Source organism: Sapajus apella, unplaced genomic scaffold (assembly GCF_009761245.1).
Source record: "Sapajus apella isolate SASKATOON/1434 unplaced genomic scaffold, GSC_monkey_1.0 scaffold56, whole genome shotgun sequence".
Lineage (NCBI taxonomy): Eukaryota > Metazoa > Chordata > Mammalia > Primates > Cebidae > Sapajus > Sapajus apella.
The window spans coordinates 1,114,573-1,141,059 of NW_022436996.1; the positions used below are offsets into that span (position 1 = coordinate 1,114,573).

At 50.9% G+C, this 26,487-nt stretch overlaps 1 protein-coding gene and 2 long non-coding RNA genes across 4 annotated transcripts in view; all 3 read left to right on the forward strand.

Annotated features, from left to right (window-relative positions):
* The window catches only part of LOC116527772, a 1,333-nt gene extending 1,057 nt beyond the window's left edge, over window positions 1-276 (forward strand). Inside the window, exon 3 of the long non-coding RNA XR_004258726.1 lies at window positions 4-276. This is a non-coding gene — a long non-coding RNA (uncharacterized LOC116527772). The remainder of the gene's footprint in view (window positions 1-3) is intronic.
* PTPRN2 (protein tyrosine phosphatase receptor type N2) overlaps window positions 1-26,487 on the forward strand; it is an 831,505-nt gene that overhangs the window by 338,354 nt on the left and 466,664 nt on the right. The gene's annotated exons all lie outside the window — the stretch shown is intronic.
* Window positions 288-6,937, forward strand: LOC116527774. The gene is made up of 3 exons (XR_004258728.1): window positions 288-433; window positions 6,357-6,361; window positions 6,926-6,937. It is a non-coding gene; the product is annotated as an uncharacterized LOC116527774 (long non-coding RNA).

Genomic DNA, 26,487 nt, shown 5'->3' on the forward strand with positions numbered 1-26,487 from the left:
GAGCTGCCCTGGCATGGGAGCTGCCCTGGCGTGGGAGCTGCCCTGGCGTGGGAGATGCCCTGGTGTGGGAGGCGTGGCAGAGGTGCTGGGCCTGGGCCTCCTATGCTCTGCACCATACCCTTGGCTGCCTTGAGCATGAGCACCCCATGGGGAGAGTGAGCTCAGTGCCCGGCGGGCCCCACGGCAGTCACGTGCATCATGTCTTGGCTTTCTGCTTCCTGTTGAAGGAGTGACGGGGACAGCGAGGGATGGAGTCCCCACACTCCAGCCTGCCCTGCTCAGGAGTCCCCACACTCCAGCCTGCCCTGCTCAGTCAAGGGCTCTGGCACGGGCCGCTCTCCCCTGGGGACTGGACGGCCTGGGCGCACACCCTGGCCCCCAGCTCTCCTCCAGCCCAGGGTGCCTGCCTTCCTCCCTCCTTTCCCCACACCCAGTCCTGCCACCTCCCAGCTGCAAGGTCCACGCACCCCACAGGAGGAGCCTCGGCGGCTGTCCTCAGACCCCAGCCTGTCTCCCCAGTGCCGCCGCCGCGCCAGATTCTAAGCACACTGTGGCCCGGCCAGACCCAGGATGCTGCTCTGGGAAGGAGGTGCTGGTGGGAACCACGCTCACTCACTCCTTCCCGCCTTGTCCCTGGCTGCTTTCCCCACGGGCAGAGCTGAAGGTCATGGTGGAGGTTGCCCGGCCCACAAAGCCTCACACGTTCACTCTCCAGCCTACTACACATGGCTTTCCTCAAGGTTGTAGGACAGGGCTTCTCCAAGAGGGGCCCTGAGCAGCAGCTGGAGGTTGTTAAAAATGCAGACTCTTGGGCCCCACCCAGAGGTTCAGAGCATGCCCTGGAGGTGAGGCCCATAAGCCATTAGGAGCAGCCCCCGGGGACCACTCACAGCTGCAGCCCCAGAGCTCCTGAAGACAACCCCCGCCCCCTGCCTGCTGGGAGCTCCTCCACAGGAGACACCCAGGAGACGCCTGCAGGCCGAGTGGCGGCAGGGAAGGTAGAGGACTGCTGGCATCGGAAATGTCACTTCTGCATCAGGAGACACCCTGGGTGCAGGAGGAGGCTTCCCTGAGAAGCACTGCAAGAGCATTATCATGTACGGGGACACGAGAATTGCATCCCAGTTCTGCCTTTGCCTCCACCCCCTCACACACCTCACCCCTCCTGTGACTGCGGCACTGGGAGAGGCCACTGAGCAGCTGGGTGGAAGAAGATAAATTTCAGGAAAATAGGAAGAAATATCCTGTTTTTTCCCCAACTCTAAGCTTTCAACCTATAACTGTAACTACTCCCTACTCTGATTTTTCGGGATTTGCTGATAATGAAGGAAGGTGATTGAAAATCTGCTTAATATTTTGTCTTTATTTCCTGCTTGTCAGGCCTGGGGCCCCTCGAGGGATGTGACTTCAGGGTCTCTAGCTGCAGAGCCCTCAGCCCCCCCTTATGTCCCAGGGATGTGCTCACGTCTCGAGGACCAGCCCTTTGTGCCACGTCCTGAGGTCAGACTTGCCTGCCAGCCTTGCCGTCTGCTTGACATTATTAATTTTCCCATAAAGTGTAAAATCTGGGTAAGGACGTAGCCAGGTGAGAGTCGCCGCAACTCAGATGAGGTGTGTGTCTTCTAAAGCTGATCTCAGCGTTACCGTTCTCCTGTAGGGAAAACTGCTTTTGGTGTCTCCACAGCACCTGGTTTTGGAATTTCTCCGTGGAGTTTTGTAACTGTCGTGTGAAGCGAGGTTTAAAGTCTGTGTTCCTTTGAGCACTCCGAGCCCTTCCGTACCGAAGAGCTGGGAGATGGCTGAAGGCTTTGGAAGGAAGCAGCACAACTCACAACGCATTCTGTGGCAAAACCTCCAGAGAGAGCCTGACGCAGCTGCCCCGTAGCGCGGTGTGCTTGTTGCCCTGCCGTGAGCCTGGCAGCCCATGGGGTAGGGCCCATGTTTACAGCCTCCTTTCATCTTGGAGTCAGAAGGGTGGCCGTTTGTACAGAAGACCTTGGATGGAGGGGACTCATCCACCTCATGGAAGGTGCCATCCCCAGCTGGTGGTAGGGAACACACAGGGAGACAGGGGGACCCACCCTCTTGCTGATGGAGTCTCACTGTTGTACAATGCCGCCAAGCCTCAAGACCCCCAAGCTCACAGCGATTCCTTGCTAGAGAAACAAAGCAGCATTACTGTGTGATTTCCAGAGGAAACAAGTGTAAACATACGACTTCACATCCGAGGGAGGAAAGCCCTTCCCCGCTCGAGGTGAAAGAGCCGGAGCGGGGTCTCTCCCTGAACGACACTCGCCTGCGCGCCGCCTGCCCAGCCACCTTTTCCCTTTTAAAAAACACTTTCTCTAAGAACTGAATGGCCACATAATTTCTTATTCTAAAATAACACAGAAGACAGTGCCATTCCCATGCTCTGGGATAATTTCCATTTTAAATATGCAATTTCTCCTCTTTTAATAGAAGTAAGATTTCTTTTACCTGTAATTAAATCCAGAATATGTCATTTTTTGAAGGTCTTCATGGAGTTTTGACTTTATTCTTCTGAAAATGAATATAGTTCTGAGCGTCAGTTCCGTGAAAATGACTCAGCTCATCATCCTCTGGCTGTGAAACACAGACCTTGAGCACGTGGATCTGAGCTGTGAGGGCCGTGTGGCCGCAGCAGCCCCTGCCCACCCCCGGTCTCCGGCTCCATCTGCCCCTCTGGCCTCTGTGTTTCTGGCCGTAGCCTGTTCTTACGGGGCCTTTCAGTACTCACCTGAGACTCGGCTCTGACTTGGTCAGGTGGCCGCTTGAGCACAGCTGCTCTGGAGGCCCATATTCTGGAATCGCGTCCCGGCTCACTGCAGAGCAATGCCTGTTGCATTTTGGGATGGGTTTTCGCTCAGCCTTACAGGACTCTCCTATGATCTTCCATCCTAGGTTTTCATGAGGGGTGCAAGGTAAGAAACTCGGGAAAACTCACCCAAAGCTGCTGAGCAGGCTCCTCCAAGTCTCTCAGCTGGGACACAGCTGAAAGCATCCTGGGGCTTAAGGCCAGGAGAGAAGTCGGTGTTCCTGCCTAGTGAGCCCCATGGTTTGGGCCCCGTGGTTCCCGGTGAGCCCCGTGGTTCCCGGTGGTCCCCGTGGTTCCCGGTAGGCCCCGTGGTTCCTGGTGAGCCCCGTGGTTCCTGCCACCAGATAGAGTCACTTTCTGCATCATGCATTTCTCTCGTCCTGAGCCAGGAATCTCACTCTCAGATTTTGTGCTCACCTGCTTAGCTTCTCCCACCCAGAATGCGCCAGATTATAGTAAATTACCAAATACATGGCACCATTTTTCTGCCTGCCTTCCCCTGGATTATTTGTTTCTCAGCCTTGGTTTTTATGAAGCTAAGAACTTATACCTGAACTGCCTGCCGCCCCTTTGGAAGCAGGCGAAGCATCCATTATCCATGGAATTGGCCTCTCTGTGCCCCATCCCCAGGAGGTCCTGCCACTCCTTCCCCCAGGGACACCCGCCAACCAGCACATCATGTGCAGTCATCACAGAGTCACACGCACTCATCACAGAGTCACGCACATTCAGTCACACTCATCACAGTCACACACACTCATCACAGAGCCATGTGCACTCATCAGAGTCACATGCAGTCATAGAGCCATGTGCAGTCATCACAAAGTCACACACTCATCACAGTCACACGCAGTCATCACAGTCACACACACTCATCACAGAGACACACACACTCATCACAGAGTCACGTGCAGTCATCACAGAGCCACGTGTACTCATCAGAGTCACACATACTCATCACAGTCATATGCAGTCATCACAGAGCCATGCGCAGTCATCACAGAGTCACACACTCATCCCAGAGCCACGTGCACTCACCATGGAGTCACACAGTCATCACGGAGTCACGCGCACTCACCAGGGAGTCACACACACAGTCATCACGGAGTCATGCTCACTCATCACAGCCACGTCCCTGGCCCCACAGCTCCCTCTTGCACCTCCCACGCTCTCCTGGGGGGCTGCAGCTGTCCTGGGCATGTCTTGTCTTGGTTGTCTGAGTAGCAGGTCCTGAGAGACATCCCCAGGAGAATGCTGTCCTTGTCCCGGGCTCTCCGGGTGCTTCAGACACCTGACCCAGACACCCAGCCTGTGTTCAGCTTGCCAGAGTCAATGCGGTTAAAGCCAACTTGCTTGGGGTGTCTGTTTTTTAGGCAAACTATGTGGAATTCACCCCAGGTCTCTCCTTCCTCATATGTGGGAAGGTTTGTACTTGACTTGGAGGCTGGGGCCTCATCGCCTTCAGCAGCAGGCACAGGCCCTGCACAGCCACGTTCTGCTGAGATGCAACTGTGGTGTGGTGTGTGTTGTGTGAGCCTGTGTCTGAGTGATTGTGTGTAGTGTGTGTGCCTCACTTTCTGAGCACATACACACGTGTGTAGAAAGGTCACTAGTTAATTGGTGTTAAGTTTTGTCACGGGCACCTGCTGGAAACTGTAGGCACCACATTCCTTGAGCTGCCGCCGACAGTGCCTGAGAACCCGGAGCCCACACACAGTGCAGCCACGTGCCTCATGTGTTACAGCAGGAAGAGGCCCAGTGCCTGAAGCACCGGCCAGTGTCCCCAAGACTGAGCTTCAGCCTCAGTCTTCATGCACCTGTGATGTTGGCCATGCCGGTCTCCTCCTGCAGCCACCTTTTCTCCATCTGTGACCTGGGCCGACGCCCCCCCACCGCGAGCAGATCTGGCGACCTCAGATGGCACTGTGCTGGACGCTCAGTGCAGGGGCCTTCACCCCTGCTGCTGTACGAGGCTGTTGCGCAGGTCGGCGTGGGGCCTGGGATTCCGTACCGAGGCTGAGATGCTCACCCCGTGAAATGAGGTCGCTCTGACGGGGGTGGGTGGTGGCCGTGCTCATGCCCAGCTCTGCCCTCGTGGGACACCGTGCTTGGGCACTCGTCTGTCTAGGGAGCAGCTGTCGGACTGGCCTGTGTCCTTTCTTGCCTTGAGTCACTCAGTGCTGTTAGGTGCTTCTGCAGGGATCGGAGGGCCCTGTCACCGGCTGCCTTGTGCCCTGAATGGCCCGTGTGAGGTTCATCTTCATGCTTTGGCAGGTGAACAGACTGCTCATCAGGATCAGTGTCAGCCCTTCAGGTGTGGTCCTGGGGACAAACGAGGAGGGCGTCCCCGTCGCCTCTCACCTACAGCTCTTGGACCACGGGTGGCAGTGCTTAAACCACAACCCCTGGAGCCACAGGCTCCCTCTGTCCACAGCCAGAGTGCTCGTGGAAAACACGTGTGATTGTGGATGCCACTTCTCCACCACGACTGTTTATGCTGCGGCCCCATGGGCCACAGCGGTGGCCGGTCTCTCCTGAATGAGGGTTGAGTGCCCCACGTGTTGGCAGGACAGTCCATCTCTCTGCTGAGCACCCGTGTGTTGCCTGGGGTCTCAGCCACAGCAGCATGTGGACAGGAGAGGTTCCCCCAGAACGAGTGTCTGGGCAGGCGTCTTGTGTGGCCACTGTCAGGTGCATGGGGCCTATGCCTGTGGCTCCTCCCTGTGTGGATTCACTCCTCCATTGTTTCACGTGGCCCCCAGGTCCTCTGTGTGCGTCAGTAATTGTAGAGGTGGGACCCACAGTCTCTGAGCAGTGCAGCTTGGCTGGGCTTGCCCCTTTAATTTGTGATGCATCCCACGGATGATGGTAATCAGTCACTGCTGCCGGCCGCCCGCTCTGCCACAACCACACTTCACCGAGCCAGTGCCTGAGCCACGGGGACAAAGCCACCTGTCTCAGGGCTGGGGAAAACACGCTTTAGTCAGTGGAGTTAAACTACCTGATTTATTCTGTATTGTGGAAGGTCAGTTTGATTTAAGGAAATGTCAGTTTGGTAGCAGGTTTTGAAAGAAATGAAGCTTATGAATTCTTCGCTGAAAGCTCAGCCTTGATACAAGCTCACTTCGTAAATAACTTAATAGAGGAAACTTTCCATTCACACAAAATGCCTTGGCAGGCCCTACTCCAGTCCCTTCAGTCTGTGCTTTTAGCAAGGCTGGCTCAGCCTCTCTCCATACTGTGCCTCACTTTGCAAAACCGTCCATATTCATAAATATACTAAGGTAATGAGTGTGATGTCTCCAGCAGACTGCCTGGTGTGCGGTGGAGGCTCCGTAAACCACAACTGGGTGCCGCCTGCTGTGGGGATAGTGAGTCCTCCACAAAGTCATGGTCAAGACCTGACCCTGCTGTCTGTGGACGTGGCCTTGTTTGGAAATGGGATCATTGAAATGTCATTAAGAGGTGGTCAGACTTGAGGGTGGGTCCCAATCCAACGTGACTGTGTCCTTGGAAGAAGAGGGAGTCACCTCGTGAAGGTGCAGACAGAGTGGCCACGCGCCAACGGGCTGAGGTGGAGCGGCGTGGCCACAGCCGTGGGAGCTCAGGAGAAGGCTGGTCACACGCATGCACGGCGAGACGGCGAGACCTGTGATGGCAGCTGCGGGGGTCTCTCGGGAGACGGGGGCGCTTCTACCCTGCGGTGACGTGTGGCTGTGCAGACGGAGACAGAGGGTCTGTAGTAAGTGGCTGGGTCTTCATGAAAGAAAAGAAAACTCTTCCTTATACAGATCGATGTGTCATAGATCGTTGTACTTGTTTATTTCTAGATAATTATTTGTAAAGCCAGCAACTAAGGAAGATTCTTTATATGGGTAATGGGGAGGGAGACTTTCCCATTAATCAGATTAGCAGGAAACAAGGAAAACAGATAACATGTCATCCCCAGATCCAAGGACTTTAACTTCTTCACGGCCAGCATTCCTCTTTTGCTGCCTGTCTTTCCAGCCGTGGTCTCGCCACCAGTGTGGACCTCGTGCACGTGGATGTGGCTGACGGAGGCAGATGAGGGGTCCCAGCTGTGTTGAGGAGCTGTGGGGAGCGACGGGGTCCCCAGGCAGTCGCACTGAGGAGCTGTGGGGAGCGGCAGGGGTGCCGAGGCTGGGTTGTTGGAGACTTTGCTGTGGGGCTTTTCCTCATAGAGAAGCAGACCCTGGACTCTCTAGGGGGGCTCCATGTGTCCCCTTCCCTCTGCTCGGGAGGGGAGGGTGGCCCTCTGTCCGCCTGTCCCACTGCAGCCCACGGCACCCTCATTCCAGGTTTGTGTTACGTGTATTTCTCAAACACAGACCAGGGAAGAACCCAGAGCTGACTGTCGTGGAGCCGGCAGGTGAGGCTGTGGGCTGTTTCTCAGGTCTGCCTGCTCGGCCTGGGCCTGTGCTGCAGGGTGTGGCTGGGTCATGAAACCCAAATGCTTGTCCTGGAGAAGAGATTGTCGTCATTGGCTGTGCTGCCTGGAAGGTGGAAGTTCATCTCAAATCATGTTTTCCTCAAGTTGATGATCCGAGCAGAACCCGTGTGAGGCTGTCAGGAGATTTGAACAGTTGCCTGTGGGCACAGCGGAAGAGCAAAGTTTCTGGTTCATTCTGTGGTTGCTGAGAGGCAGAGCGGCTGGGCAGGCACCGTAGGAAAAAGCAAACACACGTGAAAGGCGGGTTAAGGGTCAATTCTGTGTTTATCGTAAAATAGAATTGAGAAGGACTGATGATAGATGCTCCCATGCCCGCGGGCTCTGAGTGGAATTGGGAGCTGGCAGGTGCCCTGACTTGCCAATAACCGTGCAGGGCGTGCCCTCGGGGCTGCTGGATGGGTCTGGTGCACCTTTGGTTTTTGTTTGTGAATTTTAAAAGCTTGACGGACACATCCAAGGAGCCTGATCATCAGATAAGAGTAACGTTGTGAACCTGGGATGCTGGTGAGCGGAGCACGGCCTGATGTGGGCAGCACAGGGGCACCTGCTTTCACCGTGTGGCAGACACTCACCATCCTCTGACCTGCGCTGATGCGTGGGACGTAAAGAGCAGTGTAAGGACTCCAGGGGGTCAGCAAGAGGCACTGCCAGGGAGAGCTGCTGTTCTGCTGTGTCGATTGTAGGCACTGAAAAAGAATCACTCAGAAGCAGCGTTGGCAAAATGTAGCTATAAGAAATAGCTCTCCCCGGACACTAGAAGCGTCAGCAGGGGCCCAGCGCAGTTCTGCGCCAGCAGCCGACTGGGCTTTGTGGAGAGCGGTCTGCTGTGGCCCTTCAGGGGCTGCTCATGCCCGTCCTAAACCCGGGCATATGGAAGTATTCCGTTCTGCTGACAAATGCACACAAGGGTGACTTTTACAAATGTGTTTTTCCCAGCACTTTCCCCGGGTTCACGGGAGGGCTGAGAGAGCACCCACTGTTTAAACACTGAGTCCGGTGCCTGCCACCCCCCTGGGGACAAAGCAAGCCAGCTGTGTCCCCTCCTCCCAGTCTCTGGGTGAGGTCAAGGGGAGCGCTTGGGTGGTCACACTGCAATGGCTCTGTTTGCAGGGCGTCCACTAAGGAGAGCTGACCTTGCCCAGGGACAGGGTGACACTCCTCGGCGGAGGTGACCAGTGAGGTGAGATTCGCAGGACCTGAGGGAGTTACTGAGGCCAAAACAAAGGGAGGAAGAGCGTCCAGGTGGAGGGAGCGTGTGAGGAAGATGTGTGTCAGAGCAGAGCGGGAGCCTCCGAAGATCCCAGGCTGAAGAGAGCAGCAGGAACCAACCTGAGAGGAAGGGCCCAGGCCCAGACTCTCCACAGGGCAGTGGGGTCTGGAACCACTGGGCAGAGCATGAAGGACAGGGAGCAGGCAGGAGCCACTGGCCTGACCTCGGGCACCGGCATGCGGGCTGCAGAGTCTGTGGGTGTCTTGGAGGTGTCAGCAGTGGAATCTGGTGATGGGTTGGTCAGAGGGAAAGAGTCAGGAATAAATGGCGCCTGTGCCCCCAGGCACGTCCGCTGCAATCATGGAAGGTGGGCTGATGGCGCTGCGGGGCACACTGCGGGCAGGACTCGCTTTGGGGTAGGCTGTGGTGCCTGGGAGCAGCCGTGTAGAAGTGTGGGATGGGCAGAGAGGTGCGTGCACCCTCATCACTGGACCCACCAAGGGGCCTCTCATGGTAGCCAGATTCTGCAGAGGAGGGCTGCCCCTGCGAGGCCTCACCCACGGGCCACCTGAAGGTGCTCTGACGTGTTTGTTGCATGAATAATCAACCGCAGAAAACAATCTCACAGCATATTTTATAGACTCAACTCACAGACAAGAACGCAGACAAGAAGGACCCATAAATGCCTGTTTTCCTTCCTCTGTCCTCCCTCCCAGCACACAGGTGTCTGCAGAAGGGGCGTGTCCTTTCCTTCCTGAGGAGCGTGGGCCGTCCCCTCACTCCGTCCCGCTGCCGGACTTCAGCAGGCTTCCTCTTGGTCTCAGGACGAGAGCACAGTCTCATCGGCCCAAGTGGAAAAATGTCTGAGAGCTGTCTTTATGTCACACCCACGGGCACACTCCTGCTTCACATGGGCCCTAAAGCAGAATATTCTCTTTTAGCCAAAACCTCTTTCAGTGACTTCTCTCTAGGGCCCCATGCTGCCCAGGGTCCCTGCAACCTCCACAGTGGTCGCCCGTAGCTTCACCGAAAAGAGGCTTGTTTCCACACAGCTTCGGGGACATGCCTGCCACGTTTAAATACATCTCCTTCCACCACATTAAACCCATGTAACCTCTTTATGTGTCGTATAAAACGTACCAGGAAGATCTGTTTCCGTGTCGTCACACTGTTCATTCCTCTTCAGAATTTCCCGTAACTGATCTCAGCAGCTCAAGTAGGTCCTGAATGATTTTTCTTTTTCTTCTTTGCCTCGAGGTTTACCCCTTTCCTGCGATCTTCAGCTGTGTGTTAAACAGGCAGAGCCACGTCGGCATCCGCTCTGCTGTGGGAGGATGCCAGGCCCCTCCGGTGTCGCCCATGCGCCCTCGTTTTTCACCCAGCTCATGTTTCTCCCTCAGTCACTGCGGCTCGTCTGCTCCAGTTGTGAGATTTTCCTGCAGGGTCAGGTGTTTTTAAAGCCCCTTTTAGTTCCATGATGCAGCATGGCCCAGCCGTGAAGGTGCACTCAGAAATTCCCAGGCAAGCCTGTGTCTCCCTAGCCATAAAAATTGCTCCAGGTTAGTTTATGAAAATCACTTTTATTGACATTATTCGAAATAAAAATATCCTCTCCCAGGACTAAGACAGACAGTGGCGAAAGGGCAGGACTCATTGTGCTTCTGGGGGACATGCCCGCTGGATGCTTGGGAAGCAGACCTAGGGTAGGATCGATGGGGGCAGCCTGGGCCAGAAGAAGGTGGCAGAGCCTCGGACCCCGGCAGGAGCCCCCGAGGCGCAGATCACAGAAGGGCTGCCCTGGCCAGGGAGGGCAGGTCCTGTAGTCCAGGAAGTTTTGTTCTAGGCTGGGGGCAGCCCGGGTGAAGCCTGGCCTCGAGGGAACAAGCTGGACCCTGAGGAGCTGGGAGCTGTGGCCAGGCATCTCTGGGACATCCAAAGGGAGCTCTTCTGCGACCCCCACGAGGCAAAGCAGTGGCCACACCCTCTCCCCTCTCCGGGGTCTGAAGGGCGCTCCTCCATGGCCCCCACGAGGCAAAGCAGTGGCCGCACCCTCTCCCCTCTCCGGGGTCTGAAGGGCGCTCCTCCATGGCCTCCATGAGGCAAAGCAGTGGCCGCACCCTCTCCCCTCTCTGGGGTCTGAAGGGCGCTCCTCCATGGCCTCCATGAGGCAAAGCGGTGGCCACACCCTCTCCCCTCTCTGGGGTCTGAAGGGCGCTCCTCCATGGCCTCCATGAGGCAAAGCAGTGGCCGCACCCTCTCCCCTCTCTGGGGTCTGAAGGGTGCTCCTCCATGGCCTCCATGAGGCAAAGCAGTGGCCACACCCTCTCCCCTCTCTGGGGTCTGAAGGGTGCTCCTCCATGGCCTCCATGAGGCAAAGCGGTGGCCGCACCCTCTCCCTTCCACATGGCAGGGACTCAGTGGTCCCCAGGAGGCCAGGTGCCTTTGGTGCTGATGCTCTTGGTAGCCAAACCACTCTTAATTTTATTTTATTATCTTAAGAATTTCCCCCAATAACCCACAAAACCAGTAGTCTCTGCTTCTAGAAGAATCTAATTAATGCTTTCTGTCTTTCTTTAACTTTCACAATCCAATTTTCATACATGGGTTTCTTTGCTCCCTTCTAAAGAGAAAGTCGGAAAGCAATCAACAAATGAATAGAACATCAAAGAAGATGACTTGTGATGGAAATGCCATGCATAATAAACATTAGCACATGTTTCACAAAACATTTCCTCCAGTAGAAGGCATTGCCATATTAATTTAATCCTGCTGTCTAAGATAATATAATCTCTTTGAAACAGTCCTGACTTTAGTGCACAGGGACTTTTCTGGATCAGAGGCCAAATTTCCATCACCTGATGAGCTAATTGGATGTGGCAGCCTCCTATGCAGATGGGGACCCCTTGTCAATGGCTTCCCTTCAGTGACAAAGAGAGACAAATGTCTATATTCACTCCCTCCCCTCATGCATGAGGAACGCACCTTTTCTCTCGGCCCCCCGTACCAGGTAGTCGCCGCACATTCTCATCTTCGCTTTTGTGTTTCAAGCTGGCCGAGCCTGCTAAGCTGTTTACAGAGGCCTGGCGGCCGGGCCTACGTGTTTAAGTACAGCGTGTATTTTGACATGTAAATTTACACGAGGCATATTTAATCAGTCACAGTGATATGCTAATTGGATTCATCTGTGAACTGAATAAAACACACATTCAAAAAAAAATGAAGCGAACATATTACCAGCTGAGGCACTTTGTAATCAGTGCTGAGCGTCACTGAGATGGGAAAGAATAAAGGCGGCGGGCGCTTGCTGGGGCAGCGCGAGGTGGACGTGGTTCCGTTGGCCAGTTTTCCAGCTTTCCCGAGACGGGCAGACAGAACGACAGACAGAGCCACTTTGAGAGCCTGTTTTCGCCCTCCTTGGTGCTGGTTATCCAGGAACCTTGGGTCACCTGACACAAGGACGGTGTGTGAGGCCCTCGCAGCCCTTCGCCGGCAGACTCTGGAGGGGGCCCAGGCTCGGGCCAGTGGCTCCTTGGAAGTCACGGGAAGTCCCGAGTTTTGAGGTGAGGGCTGTGCTTCCTGCCCTTTCCTGTCCCCATGGCCCCATAATAACCTAAACTGGGTTACATCTAGAACTGTGCACTGTGGAGTGTCCAGAGGGGGTTGGCTTGAGGCTCTGCAGATAAGTCAGTAAAAGTTAGGCATGGCCGGGTGTGCGGCTCACACCTAATAAGCCCAGAACTTTGGAAGGCCGAGGTGGCTGCATTGCCTGAGCTCAGGAGTTTGAGACCAGCCTGGGCAACACAGTGAAACCCCGTGTCTACTAAAATACCAAAGAAATTAGCCAGGCATGGTGGCACATGCCTGTAGTCCCAGCTACTCAGGAGGCTGAGGCAGGAAAATTGCTTGAACCTGGGAGGCGGAGGTTGCAGTGAGCCGAGATCGTGCCATTGCACTCCAGCCTGGGCGACCGAGCAAGACTCCATCACTACAAAAAAAAAAAAAAAAAAAAAAAAAAAGGCATCAAGGCTGCAGTCACTTTGTTTTTACTGGTAAATCTGGAGGACACTGAGCCAAAGAAATGTGAAAGAAAATTGCACCCAAGATATTTTCCAATTGTAGCTTAGTAGAATTATGGGTTATGTTTTTCATTAATTCTAACAGAAGTTAGAAATATAGCCATGATCACTTTAAATCATGTTTAACCTACAAAAGCTTGCATCCCCTGAATACTTTCACTCTTTTTAAAGTAATTCTAATAACAGTGTTTTAAACAGTAACCTTTCTAGGCCACGTCAGAAGCATTCTGACTTAGACATACCTTTTCAGGAACGCCCTTGTTACATAAACCGTAATGTGCATATTACCCTACATGTATTTTTTTTCTATCCTGATAAGGTGGGGGTCATTAGCAGTGAATTAACGTGTGCCTGGATCATCCCCTGCCTCTTTCAACTTTGGCAGGAACCAAAGGTCATAGCTACATTGCAACAAATAAGTACCCAGCACCAAATTCCCATCAGGCTGCATCCTTTGAGGACCATGTGGCTCAGCTGTGAGGCTGGTGCCATGGAAACACATCACGTTGGGATGAGCTCCTTAAGGAACCTAAGCTCAATGATCAGCTGAAGGTTGGTCCAAGAGAGTAAGTCCTGGCCTCAGACAGCCGTTCAGCAGGTGAGATGAGCAGGAAGAGCCATGACAGGAAGGAAGACGGGGCGGCACATGCAGCGTCTGAGTGGGAGTCAGCCAGCAGTGCAGCAGAGAGGGCTGAACGTGTGGAGGAAGATGGCAGAGAGAACTGGGACTGGAAATGGCTGGGGAATGATGGGAGATGCCACCTGAGGGGGCAAAGGAGGAGTTCCAGGGCCGCAGTCAGATGGAGATGCTGATGACGGTGGTGACGGTGTTGATGACGACAGTGAAGCTGATGACGGCGACGGTGGTGACGGTGGTGACGACAGTGATGCTGATGACGGCGACGGTGGAATGATGATGGTGGTGACGACGACAGTGATGCCGATGACGGCGACGGTGGTGACGGTGGTGACGACGACAGTGATGCTGATGATGGCGACGGTGGTGATGGTGGTGATGACGACAGTGATGCCGATGACGGCGACGGTGGTGACGGTGGTGACGACAGTGATGCCGATGACGGCGACGGTGGTGACGACAGTGATGCCGATGACGGCGACGGTGGTGATGGTGGTGATGACGACAGTGATGCCGATGACGGCGACGGTGGAATGATGGTGGTGACGACGACAGTGATGCTGATGACGGTGACGGTGGTGACGGTGGTGACGGTGGTAACGACGGCAGTGATGCTGATGATGGCGACGGTGGAAATGATGATGGTGGTGATGTGACACTGATTATGGTGATAGTCGGGATGACAGCGATGATGCCAGTATTGGTAGTGATGATTGCTGGTGATGATGGTGGAGATATGATGGTGGTAATGATGATGGTGATGACACAATACTGATTATGATGATGGCGACGATGGCAATGACGATAGTGATGCTGATGATGGCGGTGGTGGTGATGAGGGTGGTGATGGTGGAAATGATGGTGGTGATGATGGTGATGATGTGGGGATGGTGATGGTGGTGGGGATGGTGATGGTGGTGGTGGCCGTGATGCAGTGGTGACAGTGATGATGGTGATGGTGATGTGATGGTGATGGTGAGACCGTGATGGTGTGATGCTGATGGTGGTGACTATGACAATGGTGGTAGTGGTATGTGATTGTTGGTGACAGTGATGATGGTGATACTGGTGATGTCATGGTGCTGGTGATACCATGATGGTGGTGATGCTGATGACAGTGGCAGTGGTGATAGTGATGGCGATGATGGTGCTGGTGGGATGATGTGGTTGTGATTATTGATGCGGATGATGGAAATAGTGAAAATGATGATACGTATATGGGCACATTATTCCTCTGTAACTTACTCACCTGAAAATGTATCATTCAGGTTTTCAGAGTCAAGTCACGTTCCCTGTAACGAAGAAAACTTAAGTCTAAGAAAATGTAACTCGAGGACAAAGAGGAGATGCCTGTGCCTAATGGGACCTGGAGATTGATAGATGCCTGTGGTACTTTTCCCCCCACGTTTCTACGTGGCCTGTGAGAGGAGAGTTCCGATGCTGTAGAGCTCTCATGTTCCAGAGCCAAAAGGCACCATTTCCCCGGTATTTTATGACGAAAATATACAGACAGAAAAGTTGAAAGAACGGTCCTGACCTGTGTGTGAGTGTGTGTACATATGCGTCTTCGTGTATGCGTTTCTGTCTGGACGGAGAGGAAGTGCCCTCAGAAGAAACGCATCTGCACCACTCTTGGCTGCCCTCGAGAGCCCTCGGCCCCTCTGTCCCTGTTGCTCGGAGTCCCTCAGCCCCATTCTGGCTCTTTCTGCCTCGTGCCTGAACAGGGACCTGCCTTACCTGCGTTCCGTGTGCTTAGTTCTCCCGTCCCCAGGTCACCTTGCACTGCCACGTTGGTGGGCCGCTGACTCACTGGGGGGCTTCCAGCTCGCCCGTTTTGCATGAGAAAAGCCCAGCCGTGTATGGCTGTGTGCCATGCTGAACAGCCCGGCCTCAACTCCCTTTGCTGTTGGCTCTGAAATGCCGGGCACACCGGCTTCCTCTTCCATGCCCGGTGACTGCAGGCAGCCCTCACACAGTGCAAGCGGCTGCTCCTTCTCCGAGGACTGCCGTGGCTTCCCGCCCCACCGGTCGTGGTCCCTGTGATTGGCCTTGGACGTGACGTGTATACAGTCCTTGCTTATGCCCCTGAGCTGAAAGCCCCTTGAGAGAAAGGGAACCGAGTGACCTGCCTTGGCTCCTGGCCTGTTGAACGTGGTGCTCGGGCTCCAGTCTGGGTCTTCCTGACTTTGGTGCCCACGCTTCTTTCCCTGCTAAGCCCCACCCCGGGGACGGTTGGATTCATCTGTGTGTTCCTCAGAGAAAGTAGCGGTGTGTGTCACACAGAGTCTGCAGTCAGACTGGGATGTGATTTGAGTTGAACGTATCTGGAGGTTCCATTCCGGGCCACGGTGGGGAAGGAGGCTCCTTCCAGGGGTGGGGAGGGGGCGTTTTCAGGCCAGGCCTCCCTTGCAGCCGCTCGCCTCCCATGTGGAAGCGTGATTGCCTGGCCCTCTACTGATCCTGCAGGATTAAGGTTAAATTAAAAATAAGCATGGATGGATTTAGACAGACTTTTTGGCACATGGGTGGAACTGGTGCAAAGCTAGCGGCACGCACACCAAGAAAGAAGACTAGCTCGGAACCTCAATGGTAGATGAGGGATTACTGCTGGGAAACCCGTCCCACCGTCTCCAAAATGTCAGGTTAGGAAACTGGCTTCGGGAAGTTCAAGAGCATGCCTGGGTGAGTGGCTTTTCCCCGTCCTGACACCCAGCCCGCCATCCTCACCTGGTTCCTGCAGCCGCAGTATTTTAAAGTCTCAGCATCCTTTAGCCGCGGGCTGCCGCATAACGCAGTGCGTTCTCAGAAACCAGCTGGGCGTCAGGTCACGGTAGAAGGCGTGGTGCTAAGAACCTGCCACCCGAGAAAGCGGGATTGCCTAAGTCCCCGAAGGGAATTGCACAGAACAAGGCAGCGTCGGGCAGGACACCAGGATCGCAGGTTCTGCTCTCGGGTTTCTCACTGGCTAGGCCACGACTGGAGAGCCCTTTGCGCTCTCTGTTCTTTAGATTTTGAATGATAAAACAGGACGTCTGCACTAAATAATCCGAAATCTGCTGCAACTCAGAGACCGTCTCTGAACTGCCAGCCGCGCCCGCATCCTGGGGCACAGCTCTCTGATTCCTCGTTCCTTTCCTCTCCTTCCTGCTTCTTGTGTCTTGCTGTGGATGTGAATATTTAAGATGTGGACACAGGGCCAAGAACACCAGGAGATGGGGGTGCTCTGGGGGACATTTGTCTGGATAGCTGGGATCTTTACCATGGAAAAGTGAAAAACTGGAAATCCGATTAATGTAAACATCTTTCCACTTGCTTTTTAAATAAAACATTTATTTATCCAGTCATTTGGAGCCTCTCGACAGAGGACCTGGCTCAGCCTCACAGATCTGTTGCCGTCTGCGGGAAACAAAGACCAGGCTGCCACGTGTGGTGTGACTGCTTACTGTCTTCAAAGCCGGGTCGGATCTCAGGCCTCCAGCCACGCCTTAACCTTTGGGTGGTTTCAGCATCAATCCCTGATCAATTCAGGGGTCAATATCATACACATGTGTGAGTTCAGCCCAGTAGGGTTTAAGTGGATAGCACCATATTTTAATTTAGAAAGGCTTTCTGTAAGTTATAACCGAGCAGTGGTTATTGGCGTCACTCTCAAGGGTGTCTAAGGAAGTGACGTTGCTGCCATTGTTCTGGGCTGCTCTCCACTGTTGATAATTCTGTCTGTGATGCTCTTCTGGCATCCTCCAGTGCTCTTGCTGAGAATTAAATGTCGCTCCTGCGGTAGACTCTTAGTGATCACCGAGCTGGCACCTGTTGGCCTGTGGCGCAGGAAAGGATCTCTTTTCTGAGTAGCAGAGGACGGTAACCTGGGCCTCTGGAGCCCTGGACGCCATTTCCGAGGATGAGCCCCCATCTTGGTGCCCTGGGACCAGCCTGTTTCTCCACAGCACGGGTTCTCCTTGCCCCATGTGGCCTCCTGCAGCCTGTCCTCTGCTGGTGAGTTTGGTTTCAGCAGAGTCTTTACAAATAACCGCAGCCCGAGCTCCCTGTGCCTGCCTGAGTCCCGGAGACCATCCTCGCTTTGGGGATGCGGATAATTTAGACCAAGCTCCACCGTGTTCTCATTTAGTAGGAAAAAGAAAGACACACACATTGGAGTGCTTGTTTTTATAGATTTTTGTGCAGGAGCAGGGAGAAGCAGAGTCCTGCAGGGATTCGCCCCCCCGCCCCACACCCGGCCCCAGGGCCGCGGCCACCCTCATTCTGCAGTTCAGTTTCCTCCCCCGGGTGAAGCCCCTGGGTGCAGCAGCTTCAGGTCCCTCCTCCTGCCTCTGTGCCACTTCACTGTTTTTCTTTAACAAGGGCTTTCTGAGCATGTCTTCCATTGTTGGCTTTTAAAGTCGTAGACCTCAGGTAAAGTTATTTTAAACTGTTTGTCTGAAACACCCCACAGGGTTGCTCTGGGAGTTAATTACTTTTACGAAAATCGAGCACTTCATAAACATGAGATTCACTTTTCTCCCCGCCCATCACGGCTGTGGCCCGTGGGCTTTCTCCTTACGCTTTGCACCCTCCGCTGTGTCCAGTGACGTCGTCAGCCTGCGTTAGGTGCTCCACACGTTTTTTGAGTGAATGACAATAAATCAATGCCACACATCGTGTGCGATTGTCGGATGTGGAGCCGGCCGTGCAGGATGGCCTGCCATCGCCCCTCTCACCGCACTGTGAAGCGTCCTTTCTGAAGCAATGCTGGGTCTTTTCAGAAGTGTCCGCGGTGCCAGGAAGGAAGGCTTGCTTACTCGGGTGCCCTGGCACTGAGAACAAAGGCCGCTGAGAAGGCCTGTGAATGTCAGGCTACTTTCCCCGGCAGCCGGCCTTGTGCTCAGGCATCGGCCTCTTTAATGCAGACGGCCTTGCAGTGAGGGCGGCCCCTTCTCCGTCCTGTTCCGGCCATGTCTGCCTCCCAAATGCCATTCTCTCCTGCATGGAGCTTGGTGTTGGGGAGATATTATTGTTGGTGAGTATTTTTGTTGAAAAACTTACCAACCCTTTAAAGTCAGGCGACATGAGGAGAGTCCTGCTGCTGCTCGTCCCTGATCCCTGGTCCTGCTCTCACTGGCCGTGTCTGCAGCCAGCACGCATCTCCGATTTAACCAACAGGTAAGGATGTTGTGAGCAAAGATGGCGCTCTTTTCTGTCCCTGCTGTTCACACCCAGCCTTCGCTCCCTTAGATTACAGGAACCCCTTCCCTTTCACGTGGCACATTACAGTACTCATCACCAGCAACTTTTCTATTGTATTTTTTTTCTTCAAGAGATGGAGCCTGGCTGTGTTGCTGAGGCTGGTGTTGAACTCCTGAGCTCACGTCCTCCTCCTGCCGTAGCCTCCTGAGTAGCTGGACTACAGGCGTGCACCCTGCCTATCAGCAGCTTTTCAGTGTAACTTCCCCAAACTTTCCTCCCCTTTTTTGGTCTCAGCCTTGGAATGGCAGATGTGTTGTACCCTTAAGGATTCCAGAACTGGCACGAGTGTTTTGCTTTGTATTGAAGTATAGAATTTATAAATGAGGAAACTGTTACAGGCTTTCTTTTCATTGTGAAACATCATAATACAAATACACTCAGAGGCCGTTCATAAAACCTGTTTTCTGGTGGTTTTAGCCGTAAGTCTCTGCAAGCCAGCACTGCCCTTTCCCCCGCCCCCAGCACCGCGGGCAGCAGATGCTCATCACCCGGGCCCTGAGACATTGTCACAGAGACCCGCTGGACCCTTAGCTATGATGGTGTCTATCAGCCAGCCATAGCTCAGGATGGCCAGGTCCCTCAGAAAGCGCCGAGCCTGGCGCGCCCTGTCCGCCAGAAGCTTTCATGCAAGATACAGCAGCACGCGGCAAGAACATGAACTCAGCTGTGACGGGATACTGGGAAGATGTGCAGTGCGGGTGGGGGAGCAAATGGAAACGTTACGTTCAGGATGAGTCCACGGTTCCACAGATCTTGCATCTCTTTCTGAATGAATGATGCGTGCGTTTGCTAGAGAGTGCATTATCGTACGCTACAAAGGGCTGCATGGGTCCTACCCTCTGTCTGGTGCCTGAGTTTGTGCAGTTCTTAGCTGTGTTTGGCTTTGTTCTAAAGTGGCTCACCATCGACAGGAGCACCAAACGCACTGGAACTCCCGACCCCTCTGCTGGGTGAAGAGTCCAGTGCCACGGGGTGGTGGGCTGAGCTCCTTCCTCTGTGTTTCACTCCCCTGGCTTCATTTTTCTGGATGTTTGGAAATCCAATCTCTGGCTTCTGTGGCATGAAGTATGCCCCCACAAACAGGTGTTTCCGTGCCCGAGGCATCTTGGTGCAGCGCATCCATCACGAGGTGGAGGCCCCTCGCAGGGCGGAACGTCATGTCCAGCTGCAGGATCTATTGGGTCTGTAATGGCAGCGTCTCAAAATACAGACATCTTTCTTTTGACATTGTCTTCGCTAAGGCGTAAAACAGGTGGTTTTTACATAAAGAATTTAAAACTATGCGATTACTAAGAGTGTTGCAAGACGCAAGAATTAGTAAAGGAGCCTGATGCGGCTGAGGGGGTCTGTCATTCCACCATGAACTGAGTCATGGATGGGAAACGGTGTGATTGGGAAGGGACCCTGACGCGGCTGAGGGGGTCTGTCATTCCACCATGAACTGAGTCATGGTTGGGAAACGGTGTGATTGGGAAGGGAGCCTGACGCGGCTGAAGGGGTCTGTCGTTCCACCGTGAACTGAGTCATGGATGGGAAACGGTGTGATTGGGAAGGGAGCCTGACGCAGCTGAGGGGGTCTGTCGTTCCACCGTGAACTGAGTCATGGATGGGAAACGGTGTGATTGGGAAGGGAGCCTGACGCGGCTGAGGGGGTCTGTCGTTCCACCGTGAACTGAGTCATGGATGGGAAACGGTGTGATTGGGAAGGGAGCCTGACGCGGCTGAGGGGTCTGTCGTTCCACCATGAACTGAGTCATGGATGGGAAACGGTGTGATTGGGAAGGGAGCCTGACGCGGCTGAGGGGGTCTGTCGTTCCACCGTGAACTGAGTCATGGTTGGGAAACGGTGTGATTGGGAAGGGAGCCTGACGCGGCTGAGGGGGTCTGTCGTTCCACCGTGAACTGAGTCATGGATGGGAAACGGTGTGATTGGGAAGGGACATGTGACAGCGACAGCAGGCTTAGAGCTGCTCAGAATAGGCAGGATCACGCAAGGACTCAAGCGTGCAGGTGTCTGGGCGGCCAGTTTTCAAGAGACTAAATATTGACTGTTTGTAGCTTTCAATTGTTTCTTTTCTTTTCTTTTTTCTTTTCTCTTTCCCTCCCTCCCTCCCTCTCGCTCGCTCTCTCTTTCTGTCTTTCAACATAGTCTTTCTCTATTGCTTAGCCTGCCTGTCGCCCAGGCTGGAGTGCAATGCTGTCATCTTGGCTCACTGCAACCTCCGCCTCCCAGGTTCCAGCGATTCTCCTGCCTCAGCCTCCTGAGTAGCTGGGACTACAGGCATGCACCACCACACCTGGCTAGTCTTTGTATTTTTAGTAGAGACGGGGTTTCACCGCGTTGGCCAGGCTGGTCTCAAGCTCCTGACCTCAGGTGATCCATCCACCTCGGCCTCCCAAAGTGCTGGGATTACAGGGGCGAGCCACTGCACCTAGCCTCAGTTGTTTCTTTATAGTAATGCTATTGAGAACTACTTAGAAAAAAAGCAATAAAATATTATTGATAATACAGACAATGCATTTTTATTCTTGCTATGAACTTCCCTTTATAACTAGTAGATCTCTTCCAAGTGCCCTGGTGTCCTTGCTGTTCCTCAAACATGCCAAGCAAGATTTCTCCAGGGCCTTGCAGCAGCTCTTCCTAGAGGTGCCTGGAACGCTTTCCTTGATATCTGTAGTGTCTTGTGTAGGCCTGAGTGTCTGACCTGAGACTTTCCTTCTCTCTGAAGAGCTTCTTTTAACACTACTTGAAAGGCAGGTTAGCCGGGCGCGGTGGCTCACGCCTGTAACCCCAGCACTTAGGAAGGCTGAAGGGGGCAGATCACGAGGTGAGGAGTTCACGACCAGCCTGGCCAACATGGTGAAATCCCATTTACTAAAGATACAAAAGTTAGCTGGGCATGGTGGTGTGCGCCTGTAATCCCAGCTATTCAGGAGACTGAGTAGGAGAATCACTTGAACCTGGGAGGTGGAGGTTGCAGTGAGCCAAGTTCGCGCCATTGCACTCCAGCCTGGGCAACAGAGTGAGACCCTGTCTCAAAAAAGAAAAAAATAATAAAATAAAAGAAAGGCAGGTTAACTGCTGACAAATTCCTTTAATTTTTTGTTTGCCTAAAAAAGTCTTTATTTCTTCTTTAGTTTTGAATTGTTATCACATTAGACACAGAATTCTAAGTTGGGTTTTTTTTTTTTTAAGATTTTAAATATTTTACTTCATTCTCTGTTCACTTCTTCCTAAAAAGAAGTCCAGAGTAATTCTTTCCATGCTTTTCTGTGGTTAAGCTTCTCCCGCTCCCCCGACGTTGTTAAAAAAATTCCCTTGATTTTTCCACAGTGTGTTTGCCTGTGTGTGTGTGTGTGCATGTGTGTCTGTGCAGTGTGCGTGCATGTGTGTCTGTACAGTGTGCATGTGTGTGCGTGTGCATGTGCGTGAATGTGTGCATACATATCTCTGCAGTGTGTGTGCTTGTGTGTGTGTGCAAGTGTGCATGTGTGTGTGTATTGTGGTTATCCTTCTTGGTGTTCTGTGAGTTTCCTGGGTCTGGGCCCTTTTCTCTTTACCTCCCCCTGGCATTCCTATTATGCATATGTTACACCTTTTGTAATTGTGGCTCTTGGACATTCTGTTGTGTCTTTTTCATTTTTTTTCTTTGGTTTTCAGTTTGGGAAGTTTTTATTGATAGATCCTCATTCTCACTGATTATTCCTCAGCTCTGTCTACTCTACCAATGAGCCCATCAAAGGCATTCATCATCTGTGTTACAGTAGCTTTGATTTCTAACATTTCCTTATGATTTGTCTTAGAGTTTTCAGCTCTCAAATCACCCATCTGTTCCTGCACATTGTCCGTTTCCTCACTAGAGCACTTCACATATTCTTCATGGTTATTTGAGATCCTTGGTCTGATAATTCCAATATCTCTGCCATATGTGAGTCCAATTCTTTGTCTCTTTATAATTTTTTCCCTTTTAGCATGCCTTGTGATTTTTTTGTTGAAAGCTAGATATGATGTATTAGATAAAAGAAACTGAGGCATATTTGGCCTTTAGCATTAGGTTTTATCTTTACCTGGTGATGAGTTAGGCAGTTCACTGTTTGCTGGAGGTGTAGTCAGAGGCTAAAATTTCCTCTGGTGTCCTTGTCTTGTCTCCCTAGTTTTTTGGGGGTTTCCCTGGAGACTCCTCCTTAAATAAAGTCTGAGTTGTGCAGTTCTTTTATCTGTAATTCCTTGTCATTATGCGGGAGCCCTGCTGGTATTGATGTGGTGGTCTGCTGTGGAAGGAGGGCAGCAGCCTCTGTCCTGTGGTCAGGGCTCCATCTCACCCTGAGCCTGCACGCCTGAGCCATGACCTCATGAGGACTTCTCAGCTCCTTCCTTCCTTCCTTCCTTCCTTCCTTCCTTCCTTCCTTCCTTCCTTCCTTCCTTTTCTTTCTTTTCTTTTTCTTTTTTTTTTTGAGACAGAGTCTTGTTCTGTTGCCAGGTGCCAGGCTGGAGTGCAGTGGCACGATCTTGGCTCACTGCAACCTCATCCTCCCAGGTTCAAGCAATTCTCCTTCCTCAGCCTCCTGAGTAGCTGGGACTACAGGCGCGTGCCACCATGCCCAGCCAATTTTTGTATTTTTTAGTAGAGACAGGGTTTGACCGTGTTGGCCAGGATGGTCTCAATCTCCTGACCTCATGATCCGCCCGCCTCGGCCTCCCAAAGTGCATGATTGGCTTCACACTGTAGCTATCTTTTTGAGATGTGTTTTCCACTCAGAATTATATTTTGAGGATTTATCCACACATGTCTTTATATCTAGTTTATACGTAACTATGGCATGGTGTTACAATATGATTTATACATTCTTCTTCTACTGTAGGATATTCAGGCAGTTTTTACATTTTTTCCTATTTCCCCACAATATAATTTAATTAGGTGTTATGAGACTTCTCTTTATGCCAAAGGGATGGTCATAAAATGGTATCTTATTATAAGTTTTATTTGTCTGTGTCTGGTTACTACCAAGGCAGAGCAGCTTCCTATAGGTCTATTAGCCATTCATATTTCCTCATTAGTGAATTGCTTGTTTAAACACTTTAATTTTCATGGTGTGTTTTTTTGGTTGTTATTTTATTATTAGAATGTGAGGGTTCTTTTTACCTGCATCAATATTCTAGAAAGATATTTTATATATGATATATGATAAATTTTATATTTGTATATTTTATACTTTATTATCTAATAGAAATACTATATATTAAATATATATACATTACATGCCTATGTATATGTAAACCATATTTATATAGGCATACTCTGTGTTATATATAGCATAAGATTTTATTATATAATATATGGTAATTATATTTGAATACCAGTCCTTTGTCAGTACAAAATATATGTTATAAAAACAGAGATATCTTTCATCTTTTTTATGGTGTCTTTTTAATCAGTGTTTCCCATTTGAAGTCTTTGGGTTTCATCAGGCATCTTTCTCTAACGATTTCATACAAATATTTGCCCTTGTTTTCTTCTAGAAGTTTAGTAACTTTGATCCATCAGGCACGTTTGTTGTTGTGGGACAGGGACTGGACTTCACATTTTTCTGCTTAGGTGGGGAGTTGTCCTGGTGTCTGTGTTAGCAGCTGAATTGCCCTTTCTCCCTGCAGCGTGGGTTCTATATCCACTCACCACGTGTGTACTGAGGTTTCTCACTTCTCAGTTTTATTCCACTGGTTCTGTTTGTCGTCTTTCCAAAAGCTTGATGATCTTCTTTTCTCAATTCAACTTTCTCGTCTTATTTGAGACGTGAATTTCTATTGGATGTAACATGTACGAAGTGTGCCCATCTCAGTGCAGAGGCCGTTGGCTGTGCTGTGTGGTCACCAGGCAGCTCCAGTCGGAGCCCCTGGCAGCCCAGACCCTCCCCGCGGCAGCTCCTCTCCAGCGACACCCAAAGCGGGAGGTTAGCAGATTAAGACGTCAGGCACTCCCTGTGTCTGTCTTCTCTAGCTCAGCATACATCTGTGATATTCAGCTGCTGTGGTGCGGAGTAGACATTTTGATGTCCGAATACCTTTATAATGTTTTAACAATGGGTAAGGTGAACTGCAACCCTCCCTTGTTCTTCCCCAAATTATCAACATGTCCCTTATTCTAAAATCATTTTTCAGAAGAGCTGGTCAAATTTATGAAAAAAGACTGACTGGCCTTTTGTTGAATTTCAATATCTTGAGAGATTACAAGAACCCAGGACACTAGTAACACTACTTTCCTCTTCAGAAGTTAGTGGGTGCAACTAAAAGTTCCAACCCTCTAATCTTAAGGTTGGCTCCCTTGGTAGCTAGCCTCTTCATCCTGAGGCAATCCAGAAGCCCCCAGCCATTACTCATCTTATTGGCATACAAAAGCAAACATCAATTTGGAGATTCCAAGGGTTTTAGAAGCTGTGTTCTGGGGGCTCAGAAACTAGGGAAGGAGACTTTACTATGTTTTGTTGTTATATCACAATATCATAAAGGGTATATCAAATTCTTATTGTTCCATCATGGGTAGACTGAAAATTGTGTTTTATTAGCTCCAACATAGTTTTCTTTTTCTTTGCTTTTTTGTTTGCCATGTTGTTTATTTTTGTTTTAGAAAAAGCAGATCTTGAATTTGATAAATTTCTAATTCTGCACTTTCTCACTAGTCAATTTCTTTCTTCAAGCCCCATTTTGCTTTAATGCTACAATCCCAAGGGTTTTTCTTAATGGTTTCTTACGTTGAACAATTTAATTTTGCTCATACATAAGAACTTTTTATACTATTTCTGTGCAGAGTTTTAGCTTTATTTCTCAACTTTATTTAAGAATTGGTTTTATTTTCTTTATTTTACAAGTCAGCCTATAATTGTAATAGTAATTTCTTATTTGACTGACTTACTTGGTATTAATCATGTTTTAAAATGTCCAAGAGGTTGAACTTGGCTAATTTATAATTGTTCATTTCCAATTTCTAAATTAAAGAATTTATTAAAGTATACTTTGTGACATAAGTTTAAAGATTAAATTAAATATAAAAGACTAAATTAAAAAAAAAAAAAAAAGAAAAAAACTATACAAAAGTATAGTCGTTGCTACATAACAACATTTCAGTCAACTACTGACTGCATATGTGAGGGTGGTCCCATAAGATTACAATCACATACTCTACCTTTTTTGCTAGATGTGTTTAGACACACAGATACATGCCACCATGCTACAGCTGCCTGTGGTACTCAGCACAGTGACGCGCTGTGCAGGTTGTGGGTGTGCAGTGGGCTGTGCATCTGGGATTGTGTATGTGTACTCTGTGATGTTGGTACATCAGCTAACGACGCGTTTCTCAGAAAGTGTCCCTGTCGTTAGGAGGCGTGTGACTGTATTCACGTTTGGTGAATACGTTTGGTAAATGGGAAGATGTCTTCACGGATTGAGGGATTCTTTTGTCAATGAACTTTTGGGTTTTTTTTAATATAAAGTTCTTAAAATATTTTATTAAAGTTTTTGAAGTAGCTTAACATGATCAAGATTATTTTTAAATTTTTTAAAATTAAGATTATTTTAAAATTAACTTCTAATTATTTCAAGATATTATATAATTGGCGGTTACTGGCACATACCCACATCGTTTTGTATTTTGACCTTGTTAACTGTATCTTTGAAGGAATCTTATATTCGTTATACTTGCTTGATTGGCGGTCCCCTTAGATTATCCATGTAGACAAATACATCATCTGCAACTGTCTTCCTTTCTAAGCGTATGTATCTTCAAATTCTTCGTTTTAGTGAATTATCTGGGGTGTTCCATATAGCACTGAATCAAAGGGGCTCTGGCAGGCATCATTACCCACCCCAAACATTAAGAAAATGTCTTTGATATTTATCTTTTTGAAGGATGTTCATTTCTGAAGGACTTTAGTAAATAACTTTTGTTGGATTAAGGATGCTTTATTCCTCGTTTCTTAAAATTTCAAAAATTTTGAATGGACCAAATGCTTATTCTTGAATCT